We start from the raw sequence: 27,853 nt of genomic DNA, 5'->3' as shown, positions 1-27,853 counted from the left end.
TTGCAAAAAAAAATGATTTTGTACTTAGTAAATACAAAAGGACATATAGACAAAGGGTTAACATTAATAAATGACTTAGTAAGGTCATCATTAATAACCCAATTTATTAGCAAGTTCACTAGATAGAAGGTCAACTGTATGTAAAAATCAACTGTATTTTTATATAACAGCAAAAGGCAAGTAAAACTTCAAGAGTACTGTTCATATGAGCATAAAACTATCAAATGTTAATGAGAGAAATTAATGCAAGGACATACATATTCATGGTTAGAAAACTTACATTGTAAAGCTCTCAATTTAGTCCCAAAGTTAACTGTAGAGTCAATGCAATTCAAATCTAATTCCTAAAAGGTTTTCTGGTGGACTGATGAGTCAACATTAAATTTATATGGAAATGCAAAGGGCGAAAAAACCAAGACAATTTTGGAGAAAAAGAAAAAGCTGGGGAGAGGGGAGGTTTCAATTATATCTATAAGACCTATTATAAAGACAGTATGTTAGCTATGATAAAAAATTCAATAGATAACAAATGCTAGTGAAGATGTGGAGAAAAGGAAATTGTTGTACACTATCAGTAGGAATGTAAACTGGTGTGGCCACTATGGAAAACAGTATTATAAAGAATCCTCAAGAAATTAAAAATAGAACTACCATATGATCCAGCAATTCCACTTTTGGATATTTACCCAAAGGAAATGAAAACACTAATTCAAAAAGTTATCTGTACCCCCATGTTCACTGCACCATTATTATTTTTGATAGCCAAGACATGGAAACAACCTAAGTATCCACTGATGGATGAATGAATAAAGAAAGTGTAGCATACAATTACAACAGATTATTCAGCCATAAAAAAGAAGGAAACCCTGCCGTTTGCAAAACATGGATGGACCTTGAGGGCATTATTCTAGATGAGCTAAGCCAGATTCAGATAGAGAAAGACAAATATTGTATGATCATATATGGGGAATCTAAAAAAAAAAGTACTTATAAATACAGAGAACAGATACTGGTGGTTGCCAGAAGCAGGGATGGGGGTGGGCAAAATGAAATGGGCAAAAGTGGCCAAAAGGCACAAACTTCCATGTATAAAATAAGTCCTGGGGATGTAATGTACGGTACAGTAACTATAGTCAGTAATATTCTGTATTTGAAAGTTGCTAAAAGAATTGACCTTAAAAGTTCTCATCACAAGGAAAAAAAAAAAAGACTATGATATTAGTCCAAGGATATAAAGATAAACTCATGAAATACAATCGAGAGGCCAGAAACAGACCCACACTAAGCAGTCACATGATTTATGACAAAGGAGGCACTGGAGGGCAGTGTGTGGAATAATGGTCTTTTTAATAAGTGGAACTTATTAAAAGTGAATTTTGATCACTACTGCACACCACACAATTCCAGAGGAATTGTAGGTCTACCTGTGAGAAGTAAAATAAAGTAAAATTACAAAACTTCAGAAGAGAATACAGATCTTCACAAACTTGGAGCTCTTGAAGATACTCAAAAAAAAAAAAAACACACACAAAGCATTAGCCATACAAATCATACACAAAATGATCGATAAATTAGATCTATTAAAATTACTGGACATTTTAATTTTAGCAAAAATACCATTCAGAGACTGAAAATACAAACCACAGAACTTTGCAATAGATATTAGGCTGAAGGACTCACATAGAGAATATACAACAATTCCTACATTTGAATAAGAAAAATCCCAACCAACCAATATAAAAATTAACAGAAGACTTGTTGAGCACTTGTCAAAAGAGGCTTTCCAAATGGCCAGTGTAAAAAGATATTCAATCTCATTAGGTATCATAGAAATTCAAATTAAAACTTCAGCAAAAATACCAATATGCAGACATCAGAATGGCTATAATAAAAAATCTTGACAATACCAAGTAATAGTGGGGATATGGTGTAACTGGGACTGCCGTGGGCATTATCACTGGATCACCCATTCTAGGAAACTATTGATGTCTACTAAAACTGAACACATATCTACTCTATGGTACAGAAACTCCATCCTAACTAAGGTGCATGTGTGTGTGTATCTTTGGAAGACACATACAAAAATTTCTAAGAGCACTATTTATAATAACTGAAAACTATTGGTGTAAACATTGTATTAGCATAAAAATATAGAACATTTAGGAATATGTCTAATGATGTACAAGACCCCTATCCGTACAAACATAATGTGTGACACTAATGAATACCTAAATCAGCAGGACATTCCTAGGAATAAATCTAACTAATGATGCCCATCAAGGTTAGAATGCATTGTGAGACACTGAAATATTTGCATAATATACAGCAATAAGAATGTACAAATTACAACTTCACACATCATCATCACTGAAATTCCCAAACTAATATTGAGCAAAAAAAAAGCAAACACAGAAGTGCACATATTGTATGATTTGATTTAGAAGAAGTTCAAAGACAGAACTAATGCTTGGTGGTAAAACAAAAGAGCGTGGTGGCTCTTGTGAATGTAATACTGGGAAGAGGCATTGGAGGTTTTAGGGGTGTCCCAATGTTCTATTCTTTGATCTGAGTTCTAGTTACATGGATGTATTCAGTGTGTGAAAATTCACATTTACGGTTTACATACTTTTATACATGTATGCTATACTTCCATAAGTATTTATCTACTTATAGATTTATTCAGTAGATATTATTCAGCATTAAGTACCCACAGTGGTGAGCCATTCAACAACACCCCTGATCTTGCAGAGCTTTTATTTAGTGCGAGGAGGTCGGCGGTGGACCAGAATAGATTGTGCCAATGGGCTCCCTTGTCCTCCAGCTTCTTGAGGATTTGGCCAATGGGATAGCTGGAAGGAGAGCGGGAGCGAGGTTTCCACAGACAGACTGTGTCCTCTGACCGAAGGAAGGCCCTGGCTCCTACCAGGCAGCCTGCTCCACCCAGCTTCCCCTTCCAGGTACTGATGACTGTCCCCTCCACTTAGTGGGGTTGTTGACTCCCAGTTGAGGCCAGCAGCAGGATCCTAGAACATCCCTATTGTTCCCAAATTCTGCCCCACCTTAATAAATAGTCCCTTACCGAACCCTTCAAATGACACATTTTGACTGCTCCATGTTGTCTTTCAGGACTATGATTGATACATAAGATGAATTTAAGCCAAGAAGAAAGGAGTTGGAGGAAAATAAAGCAAAGTGACATGATGGAAAGCAGCCGGTGGACAGGAGTTACTTTAGATGGACTGGTCAGAAGGCCTTATGGGCAATGGAGATGTTTCAGCTGGAAGCTGAGTGACAAAGAGGAGCTAGTCACTCCTAGTTAAATGAGAGGACTCAATTAAATATCTCTATTTGTCCTCTAATATCCTGATCATCCCCCAGTATTAGTCTCCTTTCCTGCAGGACTTCTCAGAGCCTTGAACAGTCATACCTTGTAATTCCCCAGGAAGAGGTAACTTAGTAGCACTTCCCAAACTACACCTTTGACTCAGAACCTTTTTCTCTAGAGCAGTAAGGCCCAAAAGAAATCTAAGATTAACCCCATGTGCAATTTAAAAACTTTTAGTAGCCACATTAAAGTACATAAATAAAATAAATAGGTGGAAATAATTTGGATAATGTATTTTACTTAATAAATACACCCAAATAGTATTAATTCAATGTATAATTAATACAAAATATTAATGATAAGGATATATTTCATTCTTTTTTGAAGTCTAGTACTAAGGCTTTAGAATCTAGTGAGTCTTGTATGCTTCTTGCACATCTCAATTCAGCCTTTCCAGGGCTCAGTATCCCCATTTGACTACCATATTGGTCAGTGTTGCTCTTCTGTTCTGCAGGGTGCTCTTCAGGAAACCCTGCACTAGGCCAGGGACCCATGGTCAGAACCTTCTCCCAGGGTGAAGAGCTAGGACATGATAAGTCTGCAGAACAAGCTATAAAAAGTGTCATCCCAGAAAATTTGTGAGGTGTTTTGGGAAATATCTCAACCTGTGGAAGAATTTTTTTAATAAAAAATAAAAGATAGGACAAGAGGTCAAATCTTCTGTTATGTACAGTGTTGTTTTGGCCATCTTTTGCTGTATAATAAGTCATCCCCAAACTCAGTGGCTTAAAACACACATCACTTATTTGCTCATGACTTTGCAGCTGTGCAGGGCTTGGTGGGGACAATTCACCTCTGCTCCACGTGGCATCAATGGGAGCAGTTTGGCTGGAGCTGAAAGATGCATTTTCCAGATGATTCATTCACATGGCTGGCAAGTTAATACTGGCTGTAGGCTGGGAGTTAAGCCAGGCTATCAGCAAGTGGAGAAAAACAGGCTTCTCCATGTGGCTGCTTGGGCTCCCTCATAGCATGGCAGCTGAGTTCCAGAAGGGAGAATGCAGAAGCAGCCAGACTTGTCAAGGCAATGCCTTACACTGGCACAGTATCATTTCTGCCCCAATTCAAGAAGAAATAAAGAAACAGAGCTCACCTCTCAGTGTAGGCAGAAACAAAGAATTGAAACTATCTACCTTTGATCTACCATAGATGCTATAGTACTTTCACATCCATATTTTTAATTGATCCTCCCAGCAACACTCTCTAAGCTTAATAATTTAGTAAGCTTGAAATAAATGTGGCAAATTATTTATGCATGTGTGGAACACTAATATTTGCTATAACCATCTCTTTATGTTTTTTTTCCTTTAAATTTTAAAAATGTATCATTTAGAACCATTTTAGATTTATCACAGTTTCTTTCAGATTTTAGAAAAATTACAAAGACACTTCAGAGTTCCCATGCATTCCTCCACCTCACACACACAGTTCCCCTATTACTAGCATCCTATACTAGTATGGCACATTCGTCGCAGTTCGTGAACCAATACTGATACCTTAAATTACTAATTAAATTCCTTCACTTATTCAGATTTCCTTGGTTTTAAGCTGATATCCTTTTTCAGTTCCAGGATCCTGTTTAGGATGCCATGTTACATTTAGCTGTTACATCCCCTTTGGTTTCTCTTGGCTATTACAGTTCCTCATACTTTCCTTGTCTTTGATGACCTTGATAGTTTTGAGAGACACTGGCCAGGTACAGTGCAGGTTGCTCTACTTTTGGGATTTGTCTGATGACTTTTCTCATGATTATATTGAGATTATTAGTTTGCAGAGGAAGATCATAGCAGTTAAGTGCTCTTTCCATCACAACATATCAAGGGTACATGCTACCAATGTGATCTATGATTGTTGGTGCTGACCTTGATCACCTGGCAGAGGTGGTATTTGTCAGGTCTCCCCACTGGAAAGTTCCTCTCTTTCACCTTTGCATACTGTCTTCTTTGGAAGGAAATTGCCATGTGCAGACCACACTAGAGAAGTGGGGAGTTATGTTCCCTTCCTTTAGGATAAAGTACCACATAAATTATTTGGAGTTGATGTGTATGAGACATTTGTTTTTCCTCCCTTATTCGTTATTTATCAATCATTTGTTCATATGTATGTGGACACATGGATATTTATTTTATACTTTGGGTTATAGTGCAACACTACTTTATTTTGTTTCTCAGATTGTTCTGGGTTTGGCCACCTAAGCATCTTCTGTTTTTTCAGGAACATTTTGATTTGGACACTATCATCACCATGAGAAAAATGAAAAAAAGGCAACTCATTCTAGTGATAAGACAAGTCCAAGCCATGCAAGTCCATCTCTGACTTCTGAATCTCCTCTGCCCACACTTAGCCTGCCACAGGCCCTTTGCTGCTGCCCAGGGGACTGGCTAAGATCGCAAGGCAGCTCCTCCAAGAAACTCAAACAGGTCACCGCTGCTTGTAGGAGGTCTTGTGTGTGTGGCCTCTCCATATTCTGAAAGCTCATAGCCAAAGACTGGGTAATAATATACCCGAACGGAGAAACACAAAAACATCTGAACAGCACTGGGTCATAATGAAATGGTTCAAGGCTCCATAAATAGTCCTCAACCATCTCAGAAGCAAATGAAAGCTTCCCTTGGTGCTGGGCATGAACTCTCTGCCCTGCCCTACCCCCAGGACTCCACGGGACTGCACTGGGAACACCACAACGACCAAGAAACTGAGATCTGGGGGAGTACTTGTACAACCCCAGTACAAAGGTGAGTGTGCAGCGGCCCTCTCACGACATCAGCTTGCTCTGGAACCTCACAAACAATCTCCACACTGCCTATAGGCCCCAAGGAATGAGTTTCCTGGGCCATGAGTGCACAAATATTTCTCTTTTTATCCAGCAAGGAATAATCTTGAGAAGTAAATGGGCTTGGGATGGAAACTATAAAAAATACCATCACAAAGAAGGTCCCACCTGAAGAAATTTTCATACCCTATCAGATACTTCAAGGGTCTACATTGTGTCAATGGGTTCTGTTTGGAGGAAAAATTTGTTTCAACCCTGATCTCAATGATATGCTCAGGTAGTCATTCAAATGCAAGGCCTGTTTCAATATCCAGATTCCTACTGATGCAGGGCAAATTCTGTATAGACTGCTGTTATTAGAAACTTTCTTAGCAGCAAATTCTTTTTTTTTTTTAACTCCAGTACCTCTCTTTGCAAGTATTTTTAAAGCAAAGCTTTACTTTATCATATTTCAAACACAAAGGAGAGTCTTGAGGCTATAAGCGCATACCTTGTAACCTCCAACCATGTTTATCATCTTAACATCATGCCACGTTTGCCACAGGTTGTTTTTTTTAAGAAGAACATTGCAGAACCCCCTGCGGCCTCTGGGTACATCCTCGTTTCTAGTCCCCTCACCTGCCCCGAGCTAATGCTGGGATTCTCAGCCAGTCACACCAGGCTTCTTTCTCCTTCTTCCCACCATTTCCATCAGGTTGGCCAGGAGGACAGAGCTAGGTAAACGTATCAGGAAGTGTGTGTTGGAGGAGACCCATCTTGCAGAACTGCTCAGCTGGAGAACAGGCCTGCTGAGTATAACTGTTGGGAAGAGGAGATGGGGCCTGAGAGAGAGAAAGGATGAATAATCCAGTGTAGGACTTAAGATATACATCACCTTCCAAGGACAAAATATGCTGCATCAGATAATATCATATGTTCCGCCTCTATGTTGTCCATAAGTTGCTGTGTCCATGATGAAAATGATGTCACATGCCAATATTTTTTTTTAATCTTATGTTCACTGTTCTTTTAAGGAACTGAGGGTTGGGGGGAGGCCTCAGGGCTTCAGGAGCAGAGACTGGCAGAGCGTTGGGCAACTTGGGTGAAGCCTGTACTGGTCTGGATGCATAACACTGTTAAGGTCCAGTGATGTAGTAAGTGCTATCAGACTTGTGAAAATTGCTTGATAAGCTAGGGAATGTTTTGGCATGTTAGTGGGCTCTAAAAATCTATTTCTGCTGACTAAATTAGTGGTATATGGATGGTCTCTTTCAGGGATGTCAACAGAGTCAAAGCCATAAACAAACAAGCAAAGGTGGGCAGGATCCAAAACCACACCCAATTATATATTTCCAACCAAACTAAACTTAAAGTTTGCTGTTGAACCCTGAACCGAACCCCACCAAAACATTTTCAAACTACCATTTGCCAGACTGGTTTAAACTAGAAGCACATGTCTGTTTCCAACACCACAGACCCACACCCAAGTCCAGTCTCTGAAATGCTGTCACTTGAAGGAAAAGAATCTATCAAGAGAATAGATTTGTGCTTGGTATCGTACTGGGTATTTCATTTTCTATAGCTTATTTAATCCTCATGAAACCCTCTGAAAGAGGCATTAGCCTCAGTTGATACATGAGGGCTGTGGAACTCAGAGAGGTTAAGCCACCTGCACAGGGTAATACAGCCAGGAAGCAGTTCATACACAGAGGGCCTTGGACATGTGAACTGTTACTTTTTCTATGGCAGTCTCACTTGTGTTTGTGTTGGTTGGGCTGTTTCAGATTGCAGGAAACAGAGAGAGGTGCCCAGCATCTCTCAGGACTTGAGAATAAACTGTAAAAATCCAGAGGAAGTGGGGGAGCCCAGGATGCAAATGCGATCAGGTTCCCAGACACAGGCTTCCTGCAGAAGGTAGCAGTGACCTGTCTTCTCAGAGAGGCAGTGTGACGGCTGATCCTGGTGGCACTGCCCCTTTCAACATATCCTTTCCCCCTTCCCCACTCTCCCCTGCTCTGCTTGTCTCATGGTTTCTGTGTCATGGCTCCATAACCCTGTCCTCGGTGTGTGTGTCTCTATTTTTCAAAAGACAGGTTGGTAAGAGCACCTCTAATCCAGAGTGACCAGACCCCTCACGGGGGCCATCCTCGCATGTCCAGTCAACCCTTGGTCCAATCATATGTGACCAGGGCAGCAAGACTCCATGATACAAATGTGGTTAATTATACATAAGGTCCCGCTTTTCCTCAGGAAGGAGGTATGGGTATGGTGGGCTTCCATCCTAAGTATCCTGTAGCTGCCATAACAAATTATCACAAATTGGCTGGCTTAAAAACAGATGTGCATTCTCCCACATAGTTCAAGGGGCCAGAAGTCTGAAATCAAGGTATCAGCAAGGCTGTGCTCCCTCTTCAAGTACCAGGGGACATTCCCTCCTTGCCTCTTCCAACTTCTGGTGGCTCCCAGCATTCCACAGCTGCAACTGCTTCATTCGCATCTCTGCCTCTGTGTTCACATTGCCTTCCTCCTCCTGTGTGCCCTCTCCTTTTGCTACAAGGATTCAGTACTGAACTGAGGGCCCACCCTAAATCCAGAACAATTTCATCTTGAGAGCCTTAACTAATTACATCTGCAAAGATCCTCTTCTGGATAAAGTTGCATTCTGAGTTCCCAGGTAGCTATGAATTTTGGGGGTATACTATTTAAACCATCACAGCTTCTCTTCAGTACAGTAGTGCCACCCCCTTCACCCCACAATGTGTACCAGGGGCTCGGAGAGAGCAGGGGTCATTCCTTCATTACTTCCTTTGGATCTGCCTCGGCGTGGTGCCAGGCACCAACTAAATACTTACTGACTGGCCCAGAATAGACCAGAAAAAACATTCAGACATCATTTTATTAAAGTCTCCACATTTTGTAGGCCACTGTACCCACCTCTGGCATCCTGTATTCATCTCAGCTGCCTGGTAGTGATTTTCTGAGCCACCCACACCACACAGCACCATCCACAGAGATGTGGATCTGCAACTCTGCCTTCTTCTGGACAGAGGTCTGCCACTGTAGCCTCTCCAGCCTGGAGTCAGCTGAGTGCAACCTCTGCAGACCTAACGCTGCCCTCTACTGTTTTCCTGCCCAGGAGCCAACCAAGTCCAAAATCCATGCCAGGGTTCCCTTCGTGTTCCCAGGAGCTTGAGGAGACAGATGGGTCCTGTTCCAGTTCGGCCTTGTTCACTAAATGTTCTTTGGTGGGTAACCAAACCAAACCCAACCCCAAAACTCCGGTTTGGTTCTCAGTGATACACAAAATATTTGGATTTGGTTCGAGGTTCAGCACACTGGTGCAGTTTGTTCCGGTTTTTGGTTCACAGTTCAGGCCAAGTCCCTGCTCCAGACAGAAGGAATGTCCCTGGAATGCCTCTTCCAACTAGGGCTCAGCAGCTGAAGGGCTGGGTGTCCAGACACAGGCCACCTGCGCAGCAGATGCCTGGGGACTCCCTGCAGCTCCGAACGCGGGCTCTGAGACACAGGGACAGGGCCTGGCCGCACACCCGGCCAGTTTCCTGGGACCCAGCCTGGAAGGCCACACCACCTTCCATGGACTACAAGGAGGATGCCCATGCCCCAGGGGCCAGGCAGAAGTGCAGTGCACTGAGCTTGCCCTGAGCTCAGGGACACGGAGAGGAGCAGGGGCAGCTGGGTGGGGGGTGCCACTGTGTACACCTGCCACACTCTCCACATTAGGACAGCTCCAGTGATCTCCATCAGGCAGGGGCCCAGCAGAGAACTCCAGTAACCATTTGACCAAGCAGAAGACAAGGACCAGTGGATATTGGGTGAACCAGTCAGAGCACTCAAATTTAAGCTGCTTTTAGCCTGGTGCTCCTGCTATGTGGCTGGCTATTCAGAGAGGCCTGCAAAAGAGCCTCCCTGCCTTCCTCTGGCAGGCATGGACTCCGAGCAGTGTCTGGGGTCCATACAGCTCCCTCCCTTTCCAGCCAGGAGGACAAGGCATCTGGAATGCTCATCCCCAGGGAGAGACTGCAGGGGATGGAGCAGCTGGGGACTTTGGGGACACCTGGCAGTGAATCATCAACAAGGAATCTGAAAAGGAAAACACATATTTTCATCCTAGTCTTCCTCCCACACTGACCCACACATCAAAGGAGCCCTCTGATGCAGGGAACTAATCAACTGGGGCAGTCATGCTCACCCTGGGGCTGGGACCAAAGAGCATCCCTCAGGGACTGCCCCAGTCCTGCCAGGTGGGGACAAACACACCTCTGGCCACCAAGCAGGGAGCTGAAACATGCTACCAAGACAAATGGAATTAAAGCTCTAAGAAGAGCTATGGTCCAAACACCTCAATTTCTTAGGATTAGTTTTCCCATCCCTATGCCCTTTAAATAATCAACCAAAGGGCAACCTTATCAAAGGCAACTTGGGTGTTCCCTGACTTAGCTCAAAGCCATTTTTATTCTGCCCTGGCTACGTGGATAGCAAACACCGCCTGAGACACAATCCAGAAATATTTCCTAGTGCTGGTGGGATTAGACCACTAACACATGCGATTTCAGCTGGGTGTACTTTATGTTAAACTATGCTTGCTACGTGCTGGATTCAATTATAGGTTTTCTTACACTTACATCTTCATTAGTTCTACGTTGCCAAGTAGATGGAATGTGTTGTCAGCTTAAAAAAAAAAAGTGTTATTTTTTTTTCAAGGATTCAGCACTGTCCAGTCCTATTAGAAAAAGAAAAGAAAAGAAAATCTTGGCTCAAGTGTACATTGCTAATGGGCATGGAATTGATTCACAAGTCCCCAATTCTTCTACTTATATAAAAGTAATTACTTTGACCTAGAGTAATTGGTTCCATATTCTATATTCACAGAAGGCTGCACATTATATATATATATATACATGTTGAATTGGGAGAAAAAATAATATAAATAAAGAAAAAGAATGATCAGAGAATATTTAAACTACCCTTTAAAAAATATAATCTTGTACCTCAAGACAAATGCTGGGCATAGAAGCCACAGGGCATAAATATGCAAAGAAGTAAAAAACTAACCCTTTGAAACAATAAGGCTTCTCTCTCACTTACCAACTTTACATTTCCCTGTATGACCCCGGAAGATGACTGGTTAGCCAGAGACGGGTAAGATTCCTCAAGGGAGGAACAACCTAAGACAGGCACAGTCGCAGGGGGGCCATCAGATGAGAAATTGGGGATCAACAGAGGTGAGGCTTAGAACCTCCCCCCTCTGTTCTGAGAGAAATCTGCTGCATCTGTGGATGTCTTATTGCCCTCGTCTAGCTTGGATTAACACAGTCTACAGGCACACACCTGATCATCTACATTTGCTCTCTTACAACACTAAACTATGTTTTCTACCTTTATCTTGCATCTACTTACCACTTCAGCATTTTATTAAAAATAATAATAATAAAGAGAGAAATGTGGTATCCCCATATAAATCAAGTATAAAAATCAAACGAATATTCATATTTGAACTGTTTATAGTTCATAATGCATGATCAAAACCAAAAGTCTCTGTGACGAATGCCCTTGTACTGTTCACCAAGTAACTTATTCACTATGTAAGAATTTGTTCTCCATGTAAGAACTTGTTCGTTATGCTTCAGAAGATTGGAGACTGACGAAAATTAGGCCTGGGGTGGATTAATGATTATACATTGAACATTGAGTCCCCTATACAGAATTTTATTGCTGTTAACAACCATTTGATCAATAAATAGGAGAGATGCCCTCACAAAAAAAAGTACACACTTCCAATTGTAAAATAAATAAGTAACCAGGATGTAATGTATAGCATAAGGAATATAGTCAAAATATTGTAACAACTTGGTATGGTGATAGCTGGTACCTAGAATTATCATGTATATAAATGTTGAATCACTGTGTTGTACACCTGAAACTAATGTAATACTGTGTGTCAACTACCCTTCAATAAAAAATAATTATCAAAAAAATATATATATATATATATATATACTCCTTTAAAAAAATCTTTAGCTGTGACAAAGCTAAAGAAACAAACAAATCAGAGATGGCAAAGAGCAAAGCCCTGAAGACCCCAGGGTTCCGGGACTGGAGAAGGGGCAGTCTGGGTGCAGGAGGTCACGAGGAGCAGGGGCGAGGCAGCCTCGAAGGCGCATTCCACAGCTAGCAGCTGTCAGCATGAGGTGGCCACCACCTGTTTAGCGGCAGAGCCTACCCCAAAGCTCCAGTCTGTGGGGTTTCCCATCCTATTGGTGGTGCTGGGAACGATAGTTCCCACTCTGTCCCCCAAGTGGGTCCCCCGGTCTGGAAGGTATTGATAAGAGGGCACAGCATGGGGTCTGATGGGTCATTCCTGTAAGGCTCCAGAAACCACTTCAGAGAGGAAAGGATACATGGGGAAGGTCTGCAGACCTGAGGAACCTTTATGAGCAAACAGGAAGATGTCCAGAGTTGGAAACTCAGGAAGGGAGTTAAAGGCAGGCCTCCTCCAGTGATGTGGAGATGATGGAACTGATTTCCTGGATCTAAACATAAGACTTGATGTCCGTCTCTGTTACATTCCATGCTTGGTTGGAGCCTAGGCTCTCTTGGGGCTTTTATTCCATCATCTATAGAATTGCCTTTCTATCCTGGCTTTGTTTCATCTGCAAATTTGAGAACCCTACTTACGTATTTCTATTGAGGACATCAATGAAAATGCTCATGATTGAAGAAAGCCCACCCAGGTACCTCACCCATACAGTTAGGCCCCCAACCCATTTATCAGGAAGGTGCATGCTCGACTTCCTGCTCTACCTTCCATCACACAGTTTCCTGCCTTACCTGTAAGGATAACACCCAATTGTACGATAGAGAAGAAGGTTCAACTAGGCAATCAGGTTGATAATGGCATCTTCTCTTTGTTTGGGTTCACAAAGTTAGAAAACATGGTGTGCTAAAATGACCTGGTGGAGCATGCATGCAATTCTGTGGACCCTGGCCCAGGCTACTATTGCAAATTCCACCCCACAACTGGAGAGACTCCTGACTTCTCAGTGTTATCTCTGGCCAGCCTCTGTATTCTCAGCCTGGCAAGAGAGGACCATTTAAACAATTCTGGCAACTATGTGGGTCCTATCACACACTGCCTTTTATTTTGGGGTCTTGATTTAAGCTTAAACCATGTAATCTTTGTTGGGTTCTGTTTGTACATCCTTGTCACCTTGGATTTGGTTCATCAAATTCCGTTTTCCTGAAAAGTATCTGGGCCCAACAGTCCTCAGGGGTGTTTCTTGATATACAACCTATAAGGAGTATAGGAGGAGCAGAAATCCTCTCATTCCTCCATCAAAAGGCTCAACCCAAGGACATAAGACATTTTTTTAAATAAGAGGACAAAAAAATAAATGCTCTAAATAAATAACTGGAAATTCACCTAACACACAATCAAGGTACATTCATTCAGTCACTTGAGAAAAGACACCGTGAGCTTCAGGATGCACCAGAGGAATAAAAGCATTTAAATTCAGAACGGTTAGACTCAGTAGAGCCCCATCAGTGCCCCCAGAGACCTGAGACAGTCTTGGGGGATGATGCCAGTGCTCTTCCCCAGGGTGGTGCAGGGCTTCCTGCTTTCCCCCATCAAGTGGCCAAGATGCCACGTGTTCCCATTTTACAAACTGACAGCAGTTATGATTAGAAAGGGTTGTGCTGCCAATTTGAGAATATGTAGAATAGCAGGACTAGAGGATGAATTTCAGTTCCTTGTCCAGCTGGCTGAGGGGCAGCTGCTCATTTGGAATGTAAATGGAAGGTACAGGCTGAGAATTAGAGGAGGAATGTCTGCCATCGGTCTTTCACGGAACAGTGAATGGGCTGTTCAAAAGTATATTCTTTCCTAGTTCTGGCCTCAGTTTCCTTCTCTGTAAAAAGCTACAGGCCTTGAGCTGTTTTGAGGATTCAGTTAAGTTAGTTATGCAAGTGGGAGACTCCTGGGAGATGGGGCGGGGAGAGGAGAAAGGAAAGAGGAAGCAAAAGAAAGGAGAGAGAGAGAGAAGACATTGCCTTTTCACTCAAGGATCCATACTGCCTGAAGCCAAACCAACCCACAAAGGCAGAGTTGAGATCATTTTGTTCATTCAAAAACCATTTATTATTCTGAATACTGTGCTAAGAGCCTAGGTTACGTCAGTGAATAAAGCAGGTGAAAATGCCTACCCTCCCAGAGAGAAGTGAGAGAAATAAAGTGGAAGCCTGATCAAACTGTGCCTAAGCCTTACAATTCCCTCTAGACATTTGAGTTCCCTGAGCCAATAAATTCCCATAACATTTCAGCCAATTTGAGTTGGGTTTTTTGTTACTTGCAGAGCAAAAGGTCCTCACTGCTTACCACCATTCTCTAGACATGTGGCACATTTCACTCTACATTCAAATTAAGGAGGGACAGAAAAGACAAAATGCTCAAAACATTGTCTGAAAAACCAGTCACCTCTGGGTGGCAAAGAGCTCTTATAAATAGCCAGGAAGAAGACTTAGGCTGGAAAAGGAATTTTAACAATTTTTAAAAAAAGATAAAAAGAAAAAAAAAGGGAAGAATTCCACAGGAAATTGAAGGGGAATTTGGGAGATAGAACGCAGCAAGCTTCATTGGACCATGGCCAGAACAACTGGCCAGAACAAGCCTCCCTTTATTAAAAGCACCAGGAGAGCTGAGTGTCCGAGAGCATTAGGACCTTCCCAGGGCCTCTCACTCGAGAGCTGTCTAATGAATGGTATTTCTTGGTACAATTTATGTACATCAATAAGCATTTTTGTTCATTTTGTGTCCCCTGGAGATCACTTGGGAAAGACAATGCTCTGAACTTTAAGGATTTCCAAATGCTATTTTTTAATTTCTTTCTTTTTCACAAAATAAGTGTTCTGTTCTTCACTTTTCAAGGTTCACAGAATAAACTCCAGTTGTCTTGAAGCCTAATGGAATATGCTCCCCCTGCCCCACAACAAGAAGGATCAGGGCTCAGGATTATGATGCATGTTCTTAGAAAGATTTGTAAAAGCAACACACTCTATCCCTTCTACTGGAAAGTAATCTAACAGCTAATTGTTGCCTTTTAATATGCCCTTCGGATGTTGCAATTGCCATAGACATTCTGCTATTTCTGCCTCACCAGCATCACCTGATTTTCCTCGGTGGGGGGCAACCTTCCTCCACCTTCAGGCTTGTGGTTAGGTTAGGTCTGGACCCATGTGCCTTGGTTGCAGGGAGGGACAAGCCATCTAGCCCCAGCCAATCAGAGCACCACACTCTCCTAGCCACATGATAATTGGTTTAAGGATGGTCACATAGTCCAAAGCAAGCCAATGAGAGTAAGTCCAACTATTGGTTGAAATTACTAGGGAAGGTAACAATTATCCCATTCCACTTGAGGCTGCTTAGCTGATGGGATTCAAACACAGAGTAGCACTTGCTAACTGGAAGACAGCAGGGCAGAGATAGAGGGAGAGACACCATTTTGATAACACATCAGGGCCTCCAGATCCAGCTATTCCTAAAGGCAGGCTCCGTCTGTGGACTCTCAGATATTTGAGCCAATTTTTTTTTTCTTAAACCAGTTATGTTTCTATCATTTCCAACCAAACTTCCTGGCTAATTCTTAAGTAAAGGCTGCCTGGGTATTCCCTACCTACCTCATCCCTTCGCATAACACACTCAATCACAGCAGCTGAGAGACTGTCTACTCCTCAGGCATCTTCCAAATACTGTTACTCTTTAAAAAGATGCAGCATTCACATGGCTGCTCCCCCCTTCATTCTCCCCACTCACTGTGAGCTCCAGATGTTCTCAAAGCTGTGTGTAGGGATCCCTCCCACCTCCACTAACCCCGGGGGCCTTTAAATGTGGCACAATTGCTATGGCTCGAGATCTTTTTTTAGAGGAACCCACACCCCAGCTGCTGCACACCATGTTCTTGTGGTGGTAGACAAGACAGCGACCCCCAGGGGCCTGGGCAACACGAACTTACCTCAAGGCTTTAGACTCGTTCTGGCTTGGCCTTGCCTAAGTTAGGAAACGCTCAGGAAAAGAAAGAAGCTATAGCACCCTGCAAGGAAGAACAGCAATCCTTCTGTCACACGTGTCTTCACAGTCTGCCCCGACAGTACGCTGAAACCCAACTCCCTGAATCCCACAGCAATTACTGAGTGCTTTTTACAAAAAACTCACGATTTCATTTCTATGTTCTTTTCTGGAAAGGCCACCAAAGACTCCATGATCCAGCACAGGGCAAGGTGGCTACACACTGTCCTCAAACCAAGGGTGTTCACATGTCCACAGAGATAGGGTGGCCTCAGACCCCTGTTATTATCCACCACCTCCCAGAGCCAGAGCTGTGAGTCAGGGTTCAACTGAAGCTTAAAAGGGCGTCAGCAAGCTCCTGCTCTGAGGGGCAGGTGGAAGCTGAATAATGGCTTTCAAAGATATCCCTGCCCTAATTCCTAGAGCCTGTGAATGTGACCTTACATGGAAAAAGGGGCTCCGCATATGTGATGAAGCTAAGGATCTTGAAGTGGTGAGATTATCCTGCATTATCCAGCAGACTCAAAATAATCACAGGGATCCTTATAAGAGGCCACAAGGGGGGTCAGAGTCAAAGGGGAGGACCACATGACGACAGGAGCAGAGTGCAGAGTCATGCTCTGTGAAGAGGGAGCAAGGGATCACCAGGCAAGGAATGCAGGTGGCCTCTAGAAGGTGAAAAAGGCAAGGAAATGGACTCTCCTGAAGGGCCTCTGTGAGGCCCAAATCTTGGCTGTCTCAGACTTCTGGCCTCCAGAACATAGTAGAATGAATCTGTGTTGGAAAGTAATTCAGGTCACCTGGGTCAAGATGCCGGCAGCAGCTCCCTGCACCCAGCCCAGGCTGGGCTCTGGGTCTCCTGGTGGGGAAGGTGCTCTGAGCACAGGACAGTCTCCCCCTCCCATAGTGCCCAGACACCCTGGGCCTTCCCCTCGCCTGGAGAGGACTCCTGAGCTCACACTCAGCCCTGCTGATCAAACAGCCAGCTGGAGCCTCTGAGGAGCAGGGAGCCGAATGTTCCTCAGCCATCACCGACTAGTCCACGGCCCGATGGGATGTGGCATCTCTTGCTGACCCTTCCCTACAGAAGCACTATACAGAGAAAGGATGGCTGACACCTCACAGAGCATATGCATCATATGTGTTGACTAAATAAAGGAAAACCATGTGTACCAGTTTCCTGTGGCCCCCGGTACAAACTGCCACACACATGGAGACATAAAGAAACAGAAATTCATTCTCTTACAGTTCCAGAGGCCAGGAGGCCGACAACAGTCTCACTGGCTAAAGTCAGGAGGTCAGCAAGCCTGGATCCTTTTGGAATGACTGAGGAGGGCATCAGATACAGAAACCAGAAAATGTGGTTGCTGCAAAAGCAAGTGAAAATAACTTCAAATGAAATCAAAACCCACCAAAGAGAGTAATCTGTTTTCAATGGGGAGTCCCCTCTGGGGGAAGCCACGCCAGTTTCTTGAGGCCATTTCTGCCCTCTGAGTTAATGCTGGATTGGTGAGAATTAGAACCATCTCCATTCAAGGTAATGTGTTTATGTGCCCCTTTCCCTTCACTGGACCCTACTCTAAGCTGAGACTTGGTAAATTCTAACAGTGCATTCAGCATTTATGCATGGGAGCCAGGTGGGAGAGCGGCTCCTACTGGATATGACCCAATGGGCTGTAGCCAGTCCTCATTGGCTTTTACCCAACCTAGGAAGCAGCCAAGTGCCCAGAGCTGCCCTCCACTCCTACAGTCTTGCCTTGTGACCAGCAGGACAGAATGTTCCCTGTCCCCACAGACCAAATAAAAGCACAGGAAAATGATGGCCCTAGGGCATGACTGTTAATATGCCAACAGACTATGTTCTCTGTCAGGATGTTCTCATGAGCAAAACCTCCAACACTAAACCTCAAGATACAACTCTTCTCTCTTCATAAATTAACATCAACATGTGAGGAAAGACCCAGCCTTGTGGGCCTTCTATCCTCATCACTTGGGCTACCATTCATTCAGTACGTATACACGCCATTCTGCATATAAGATCTCATTTAGTCCTTGCAACAACCCTTCGATTTAAGTATTATATGTACTTGTACAGATGAAGAAACCGAGATTCAGAGAGATTAAGCGATTCAGCAAAGTTAATTGACTCAATTCAATCCTATTTTGTTTCCAATAACTGCTGTCCATGCATATAGTTGCTACAACCATGTATGGTGGGCTATTTCTTCAAACACACTAATAAGGCTCTTGTTTGGTTGGTCTTGTTTTATTTCCCATTGCCCCGTAATGACTCCCCCATCCAGGCAGCAGCCAGGGTGTTCTGTATTCTCTACCCCAAGAAAGAGATGACACTGCACAAAAAGCTATTCCTGCCTGAGCTTCAAAAGTGTAGTCCCTTTGAGACCAGCAAAGGGCCTATTCCCAAAGACAACATGATAGATTAAGCTGTAATTAGGAATAGCAAAGCTTCCCACAATATCCAAGTCAAGGTTCCCCAGACTCCAGGGACAGAAGAGAGATGGAGGTGAAGCAAGGGGATGGGAGAGGGGAACCCTGCCTCCAGCCCCTGGACTTCACCCAAAGAGGGTGAAGAGGATTACAGAGGCCCTATGCAGTTTTCCCCACACTTCAGTCAATACTGTGTATTTCTGCTGTGACTTTTCACCTACAGCAGCATTTACTTATTATTTCTCTTTAAACCCACTATAAAATTACCCTTTTTAAAACTTAGCTTCCCCCTAAGTGATAATATTCCTAAAATCGAAGACTTGATGAGCATGTTATATTTTCCTAGCATTCATGAGAACAGACATACAATCCACATTTGAAAAAATGCTTGTGTATCTAAATGCTTGCTGCATTTGGGGAAATGCAGTGTTGATGTTACCTCTCCCAGGGAACATGATTACACTTTCAGATGGGAGTCCTGGGGAACCGGGTGCATAATCAAGAGGCAAGATCTGGAATGCCCTGGGCAACCACAGGAGGCTACAGGCCAGAGTGGGGTATGTGCTGAAGATGTCAGGCAGACAAAAGCTGACCACCCTAGATACAGCCGGAGTACTCACCAAAGTGTCCTGCTGTGTGAGGCTGCTGGGTGTGACAAACTGGAAAATGGATGTGTTCCAAATACTCCCAGGTACCTACCTGAGTTTACTTTCATGAGAACACCCTGACCTTTGATTCTCATAGATAGCAAATGACCTGAGTTGTGGCTCCCTTCTGGAAAATAATAAGAATGTACCCCCACTGAGCTATTTGGAATTGCTCTGTCTACAAACCCGCATGCTCACAAGGGCCAGGCAGATAGAGCGTGAAGTAGGCCTGGTGTCAGGAAAACCACAACTCAAGCAGGAAGTGGCCGCTGATGCTCAGCCTCAGGAAGAAGACAAAAGGGAATGGTAGTGGCTGTGGAGAACTTGGAGGCAGGCATCAACTTTGCCTCAGTGCAGCCAATTGCTTTCTGCCCATATAGGTGTGCTTTCTCCAGATGGTCAGATTTTTAAAGGTAAGCTGGGAAATGTAATGTTATGCAGATGCCCTTTATTTTTAAGTGTTGACAATCCAAATTAAAAGAACAAAACTCTAGTGAACTCCATGTGAACCAAATTTGGCCCAGAGGCATGTAGTTATAGCCTCTATGTTTGAACCATGAAGGCAGAAACCACAGCTTGCATCTCTCTGGAGATAAAACTTAACACATCTGACCTCATAGTTCCCAATATACCCATAAAGAGGGCTGGTTTCCCCCATGTTACAGGGGCAGTGATGCAGCACTGTGGTTAGGAGAGCAGGCCCAGTACCGGGGTCCCTCAGCTGTGTGACCTTGAGCAAGTTACTTCACCTTTCTGTGCCTCAGTATCTTCATCTATGAAGCAAGGCTGAAAATAATGGTAGGCTGTTGGGAGGGGGAGTTAAATGAAATCATCTGTGTGCCCCACTGGACATACAATAAACCCTCAAAAATATTGGTGACTCTGTTAAAAAAATAAGTGACTTACTGAGGTCACACAGCTCAGATATGAAGAATCCGGGTCAGTTCTTCCAAAACCAGTCAGATTCCAAAACCAGTGCTCTTTCCACCAGACGACACACCTTCCTGTCGTATGAACAGCAAACTTTGTCACTGAGTCTGCAGATGCCCAGTTTAGCACAGTGTCCAAATCAAACCTCCCAGAAAATGATATGCATAGTTGCTATTCCACACCCTGAGAATTCAGCCTAGGTGAAATCCCTCTGGGACTACAGGAAGTCGTCAGCATCTGAGGCCTCACAGGCTTAGATCCAGACCCAGGCTGCATGATCTTCCCTCTCAGAGCCTCAGTATACAAACCTGAGATATGGGTATAATAGTTATAATAGTCACCCCACTGAGTTGCAGAGGGGTCTCAATGAAATAATATGAAGGCAAATTGTTCAGAAACTGAGAAGTACCTCACAACTGCTAGCATGGCAGGTTATGTCTACAATTATATAACTAGCTTGTGGTAAGGGAGTCAGCATTTCTGGGTTTGGTGGGCAAGGCCAGACTGCAGCTGAGGGGCCCAGGAAGTGGCTCTGGGCCTCCTTGACCAAGGGTTGGAGGATTAGGAGTACAGAAGAGGGGCCTGTATCCAATTCCTGAATGTTGAGAAATCAAACTGCATGGGAATCAGGGTAGGGCAACAGCTTCTCCTCACTGAAGAATAAAGGAGCCTCAGCCTCCAGCTTCCAAATAGGGAGTACGGAGCAATCACTTGGCCATTGTCACTTATTAAATTGTTAAACTGTTAAATAAGGAAGTATGGGACTACAACTAAAATGAAATGAGTTTGAAATATTAATGTCTACAAACAGTACACTTAAGATGTGTGTGTTTTATTGTTATGTTCAAAAAACTGTAAGCAAATAGTTAACAATACACGTGCTGAGTATACTGTGTAATGATGCCTGCAACTTTCTCTGAAATGCACTCCCAATAATAGACGGATGAATATAGAGAGGAAGGGCCGGATGGAGAGATACAGGATAAAACCAAATGGAGTGACATGTTAGGCATGTAAAATCTAAATGGTAGTGCTCCCTATAAAATTCCTTCAACTTTTCTGCATTGTTTGAAAATTTCTTATAAAAATATATTAGGAAAGTTATGCCTACAAAGTAACTTTAATAACAAGAAAAATAGTTACATAATCATATTAAGCTGGAAAAAGCAAACTAAATGGTTTCAATTATATAAAGCCTCCTCCACCACCATGATGGGATTTAAGGCATTTTAGAAAAGGCTGTCTTTTGAAAGCAAGAAAAAAAATCTACAGAGAATTAGATTTGTTCATCTGCACCCTGAAGGCTTCTGACCTTCCAAAATCCCTTTTTTAGGGTGTCATTAAGGAAAATCCTCCACAAGTTATTACTGACATGTATCTAAAAAGGTGAGAAATTGGCAACAACCTGCGAATAAAATAGACGAGGTGAGAAGCAACCTTTGAGGAGATGGGAGCGCTGGGGTCAGCTGTGAAGAAGCCCATTTTATGAATAGGGTCTCCTTGTGGCTGCATCAGAGCATGTGCTATATTATGTCAGACAAATAGGGAAACGAATGCACAAAGGTATAGAGCAACCTATCTCAGGTCACAGAAAGCTCTATAAATATTAAAATTAGGAGCAGCATCTCCACCATCTCTGCCATGGGTCTGCAGAGAGAGCAGGGCGTCCGTCAGAAACCTGGGCAGCTGTGCTCAGGTGCGGCGGGGAGAATACCAGCGGAACTGCATGTGCGCATGCGCAGACTTCCTCCCAGGCGTTCGGGCCCACAACTTCCAGGTGGGCAAACACCTCCCTGATGCTCTGTCATTGCACTCCAGAAAAGCAGTCTAGCCCCCAGGTGTGGGGGAAAGAAAGACTAAAGCTATGCATATTCTGTCAGTCTATCTCCACCACCAGTTTCTAAGGCAAATCATATTTCCCTGTCTCCTTCCAGAGGTAGAAACCTGCAGGGGGCGATGGGACCATGGGGGGTCAAAAGACTGACAACTGTTTTCTGATCAGGTCCCACCATTCAGTGCAAGGACCAGGGCCCCTCCACGTGACCCACTGAAGATACTCTGACTACAAGTCAGCGTCTTGGAGACCGTGATTCCTGAAAATGCTAGGAAACAGCCTCTTGGATAGTCACTCAAGCACAGAATTACTCAGAATATCTTTGCCCATTAAACTGCCCTATTTTTCTTTACAAAATCTGGCTCTTCTTCCCAAAATGTTTTGACTGGAAGTTTTTTAAATGTCTTGAATATATTTATGTGCAGTTTTGAAATGGGGGATTTCAACCACTGTTTCACTCAGAGAACTTGCCCTGTTTCACACTGCAATGTGGAGCAAAGGTCCAGAGTCAGACAGACACAAGTCATAAGGCTAGAATTACAGTAATGCCACCCTGAATCCAGAGACACAAGGCAAGCATGTCACTTACCTCTAACCAATGGAAAAGACCTCAAGACTGGGTCCAATCCAAGAAAATAAACATTGAGGTTTAATGAACTGCATTTTAGGACAACTAAGAGCATATCAGATGAAGTTCAGAATCATTCCATTGACAAACATTTACTGAGCATCTACAAAGTATGGAGGTGCCACTGGAGAGCAACAGAAGCCATTCTGGGTGGTAGAGACCATGACCACATGGGGACTGGCGACCTGGTGCAGGCAGCAGAAAGGAGGCCAACTTAAGCTGCGATTAATGACCAGCCCAGTTCACAAGCCTCCCTGCCCAGGTTTTGGTGCCTCATGGTGGCTACATGACAGCTTCCCAAAAAGAGGGAACCAGGACACCGAAAGGAGAGCTGGGTGGGGGAGGTGAGGGAGCAGCAAATGCAGAGGCCTGAGACCTTCTATTTTGCTCACCTGAGGTTATCACCACCACACACACACCTGCCCCCCAATAAACCTTCTGTCCTAACCACTCCAGGACACTTAGCATCCTTAACTCAGTGAACACCACTTTTGGTTCTTCCCAAGAATCCTGCCAGTTTGCCAGCCACGTGAATATCTGCGGAACCCTGTTATAAAAGATGTCCCCAAATATCCAAATTATAATATTATGTCAGATTGGTGCCTCTCCATGGAGCAAGGAGGAAGCCAGCTCGCAAACAGGGCTCAGGCCTGCCTCTCTACCACCTAAGACATGAGCTGTGACTCTCTGGAGTACAGGAAGGATGTATTCGGAGCTTTTGGAACCCAGCAGACTCCCTGGCTTCTTGAACTTCATGAGGAGTGAGACACATTGCTTTGATCTCTGCCTCAAGCCATGAATGACCAAAATTCATGGTTTTGTACTCATGTAGGTAGCTCTGTGTTTAGGCAAAATTGCACAGAACAACTTAACCGGTGTTGGCACCTCCCAGGCATAGCATCCCTCAGCTGCCCCCACCCAGCCTGTAAGTCTGAGCCTTGGTTCATCAGCCCCAAAGCAGGATATTAAAGACTTATTGAGCTGCATCTTTAATAACATTCTTTTAAATGTTTAAGAACTACCATAAAAATTCACTGGATGGCATTGTTTTTTCCACTTTGGCAAAACTAGAGTCATAGTCTATGTTACTACAAACTCAACCACAAGAGAAGAAAGTCAGCCAGTCATAATTTTAAAAATCACATTCCAATAGCACTGGAAGGGTATATTAGCCGAGCAGAGATGTGTCCGGTCACATTTGTCTTTTTCCACAGATGCTGCTCCCCCAGACCACTATTGAGCAACCTTTCCCCTTTCCAAGAAGCCTCTGTATGCTGAGGACTGACCTGAAGTGATTCTGTTTTCTCAAACCTACAGACAGAGAGGCTTTGGACTTGATAATATGTGAGAAGCCCCAGAAGACCCTTTGACCACCACCTTCCCAACCTACCCCATTATGCAAGTTAGAGACTCACTGGAGGCAATATTAACTCTAAAAGGTCCTTCATAAATGTAAGGTGCCCCTGAGAGGGATAAAGCATTAAACCACATAGCCATTCACACCTTAGTATGAAGTAGTCTGATAGCTATCATTTATTAAGCATCTACTTTGCACCGAGCATTGAAGCAGATACTTTAGACAGTCACTTAATTAGACTTGGAAGGAATTAAACATTGTAAAGTTTTGATGAGGGAAAGTTTGGACGTGTCTGATTAACGAGGGTTAGGATGGGAATGGAGGGTATACGAACAAGATGGACATCACAAAGACAGACAGAAGGCCAAGGAAGACCAATCTTCACAGAAGTACATTTCAGTGAAATTTTGAAAGGCATGGAATAATTCAACAGGTAGTCAAGATAAAGAAGGGAATTCTTGGTAAGGGAAACAACATGGGAAAAGGTACAGGTATATAAAATGACATCATGTATCTATCAGTCTGAATTCCAGCAGGAATACTGAAATTACAAGAATTCAGGAAGGATTTCATAAACAGTCTATTGACAAAGCTATAGGCAAGATACCAGAAAACCACAAGAGACAGTGCAGGGCTCCAGGGCTATACCACCCACATACTTAAAAAGATGAAGAGAGGAGCAGTTACCTGAATGCAGAAAGAGAGAATTATGTAGACATGGCTACCTTGAGGATCTGGGACTTCGAAAACATGCAGCCAACCTGAGATGACCCACAGGGAGGGCAGAAGTTGATAGGGTGGGGATTGATACCTCCATCTCTCTCTCCTCCCTCCTCAGATCTCCTGTGGGGCTCCCCATCTGCCAAGCCCAAAGGGAAGCCAGAGGGCAGGGCCAGGGGGACTGGGTGATGCACCTCTAGTAGTCTGACTCCTGGCTCTCAGAGCTGGGCAAAGAAGAGTGCAAGGTGGGTCTGGGGTGAGGGCATCTGGAAAGTACCCAACAGAGTGTATGAGATGTGGCCATCAGGGGTAGGGGGGACAGAAGAGCATGGAGCAGAGCTGCGACTGCAAAGGAGCCTGTCTGTCAGGTGAAGGGTGAGCAGGAATCTTTGACCTGATGTGGTCATAGGAACACTGGCCACTGCTGAGCTTTGCTGAGGGCCTTGGGAAGAGGTATCCATCAAAAGACAGCCAATACCTCCTAGGCTGAGCCAACATCTTCCCAAGCTTCCCAAGCTCAGTCTGGAAGCCGACCCCAGCCGGCCGTGTCTCCTGGAGCTCCTGACCCTGCAGATGAGAGCCTGGAAATGCAGACGGGCAGTGTCTGCCAGAGGCTACCAAAGGCAGTGCAACCTAGGACATCTGGAACCAATTAAAACCAGTTTCCCTGTCTCATTTATATTTCATTCTACCTCTGCCACTCCTTATGTGGAAAGAGAGCCCAAGACGAGGTGCCCTACAGGAGCAGGTTTCCCAGAAAGATGAAAAATGTCTGTCCGCCTCCCCCAAAGGACAGCTCCAGGCAGCCAGCTGGGAAGCCAAGTCAGTTTTGTCCTGTAAGGCCTCAGAAAAAAAGACAAGCGCCAGCCTCCTCTCGTCTGGGAAACATTAAAAGCAATCACCAAAGTGATTCATTAAAAGTCCTCCAGATGTGAAAATAAACACAGAGGGAAATTCCAGCATCAGAGCTGTTTCAAGTCTTTAAACAAATGCATGGCTATTTCAGGGAAGGGAAGCGTCTTCCGACTGGCTCTCCAAGCCCACAGAATCGGAGTCAGACTCTCTCTCCATCTGGTAGGCCAGGCAAATTCCCACAATGCCGACACAGAAAACTGTGAAAGCACTCACTTGGCTCTCTGGGGCCCTTCCCACTTGAACCTCTCAGTGGCCCACCAGCCAAGGCCAGTCACCCAAGCTCACCAAGCTTCTGCACTGCAGCCTTCAGTTCAGCCTCTGTAAAGCACTGGAAATGAAAGCTGAATCAATTCTTCCATTCTGCTCTGCAGAAAGTGGCATAGAAATTTAATGGAGCATGAGTCGATATCAAGTGGAACTGAGAGTGTATAGACACTGATAAAAAACAGTAAAAATGGGGGACAATGTGAGTATATTTGGACACAGATCACATATTATGTCCAGTGCCTAGCAGAGTGAATGGCGCATGGTATGCATTTGACAAGCATGTGAGGAAGGAAGGAAGAAAGGGAGGGAGGAATCTGGCAGTTCAAATCTCAGGAGGAGTCCCTACAGGCTACATGACTTGGGCAAGCAAGAAAACCAGTAAGATCCTCCATCTCCTCACCTGCTAAATGGAGATAGTAAAATGCTCTTCACAAAGTCGAAGTGAAGACTACCAAGAAAGTATACAAGGTGCTGGTGTGTTATAAGTGCTCAATAAACAATGCTTCCTCCAACCTAAGATACCTCCCCTTTTTTTCCTCTATTTCACATTTCCAGAATCACATTTCCAAATTCAGGGTGTGCATTACCAGATACCAGCTTCATCAGTACCTGTGGATTGACTAGATTCAGCCAAACTGCTCTGAGGAGATCATAGTTTTCCCAAGAACAAGCTGATGTAAAAGACTCCAAATTGGGGATGCCAGCACCCAGGGCTTGCACATTCACCTGTTGAAGGTCTCTGTTCACCTCAGATGAAGGAAGGATTTCCTAAGAGTAAGTCCTTGGCCTAGTGCTATACAGCAACACCGGTAATCACGTGGCTGAGGAAGAGACCCAGCAGTGGGGCATGAGGGTTGAGGGTGAAGGTTCTGGAATTAACTGTCCTGGGTATGACCCTAAAGTCACTTCAGGGCTCCAAACCTTCACTTCCTCATCTATAAAACAAAACCAGTAACAGTGTCACCTCCTGGGGTGGCGGTGAGAAGTAAGAGATGTATGGTGTTGTGACTGCTCAACACAGAGCCCACAGCCAATCAGCTGCGGAACCCAGACAAGAAGACCCAGGTCCCCTCTCCACTCAGGCATTTCTACAGGAAAGGGGATTCATTGGTAAGCTGGCACCACACTCTGCCTCTTCTCCAAAATGTACCATTAGCACCGTCCACATTTTCTTTCATCACCCTCAAGGCCTTGATCATAAACTTGAGAAATAAAAAGTAGCTCATCCTCCCACTCAATCACCCCCCCATACACTTACTGAGGTGAGGGCCTACTCACTGCCAAGCCTGACACAGCCAGTGGGAACCAGCAGCTGAAGGGAACTGGCCTCCTCGCCACAGGAAGTCCCAGTGCAAGTGGGGCAAGAACAATAATGGCAAAAAAGCAAACACTTATTTAGGGCTAGGTGCTAGGCACAGCTTCGGTTGCCTTTGAAAAATTCATTTAATTTCCCAGCAGTCAACAGGACAGTGCTATTACAGCTCCCATTTTATAGATGTAGAAACAGGGATATAGAGGGTACCGGGCCCAAGGTCACAAAGCTGTTCAGTGTAACTGCTCGACTGTAAGAACTGAACTCTAATGAGAGTCCTGGGGCTGGGGTCAGGGAATTGGGTTTGAGAGCATGAAGGAGGGTGCCCAACAGCTCCCCAGAATCAGCAGGCAGCCACGCTCATGGGACTCACACACCTGGAAGGTGGGCACGCATGAACATGTAAATCACCCTCTTCAGTACGGTCCCTTACAAGTCACCGAGTGCCGCTTTCACACACATCAGCCCAGCTGACCTACAAGAGAGCCCTGGGAGGGGATCTGACTGCTGAACCTACCTCACAAAAGAGCAACCGGAGGCTCAGAGAGGGGGAGTGTTGTAGCCAACTCCAAATTAA

General features: G+C 44.2%; 1 long non-coding RNA gene across 2 annotated transcripts in view; it reads right to left on the bottom strand.

The window, feature by feature from the left end:
* LOC118967802 (uncharacterized) overlaps window positions 1–27,853 on the bottom strand; it is a 292,079-nt gene that overhangs the window by 57,502 nt on the left and 206,724 nt on the right. The window lies entirely within an intron of this gene.

This window comes from Manis javanica, chromosome 1 (assembly GCF_040802235.1).
Source record: "Manis javanica isolate MJ-LG chromosome 1, MJ_LKY, whole genome shotgun sequence".
Lineage (NCBI taxonomy): Eukaryota > Metazoa > Chordata > Mammalia > Pholidota > Manidae > Manis > Manis javanica.
The sequence above is the reverse complement of the archived record's forward strand: the minus strand, read 5'-3'. Positions and strand labels throughout refer to the sequence as shown.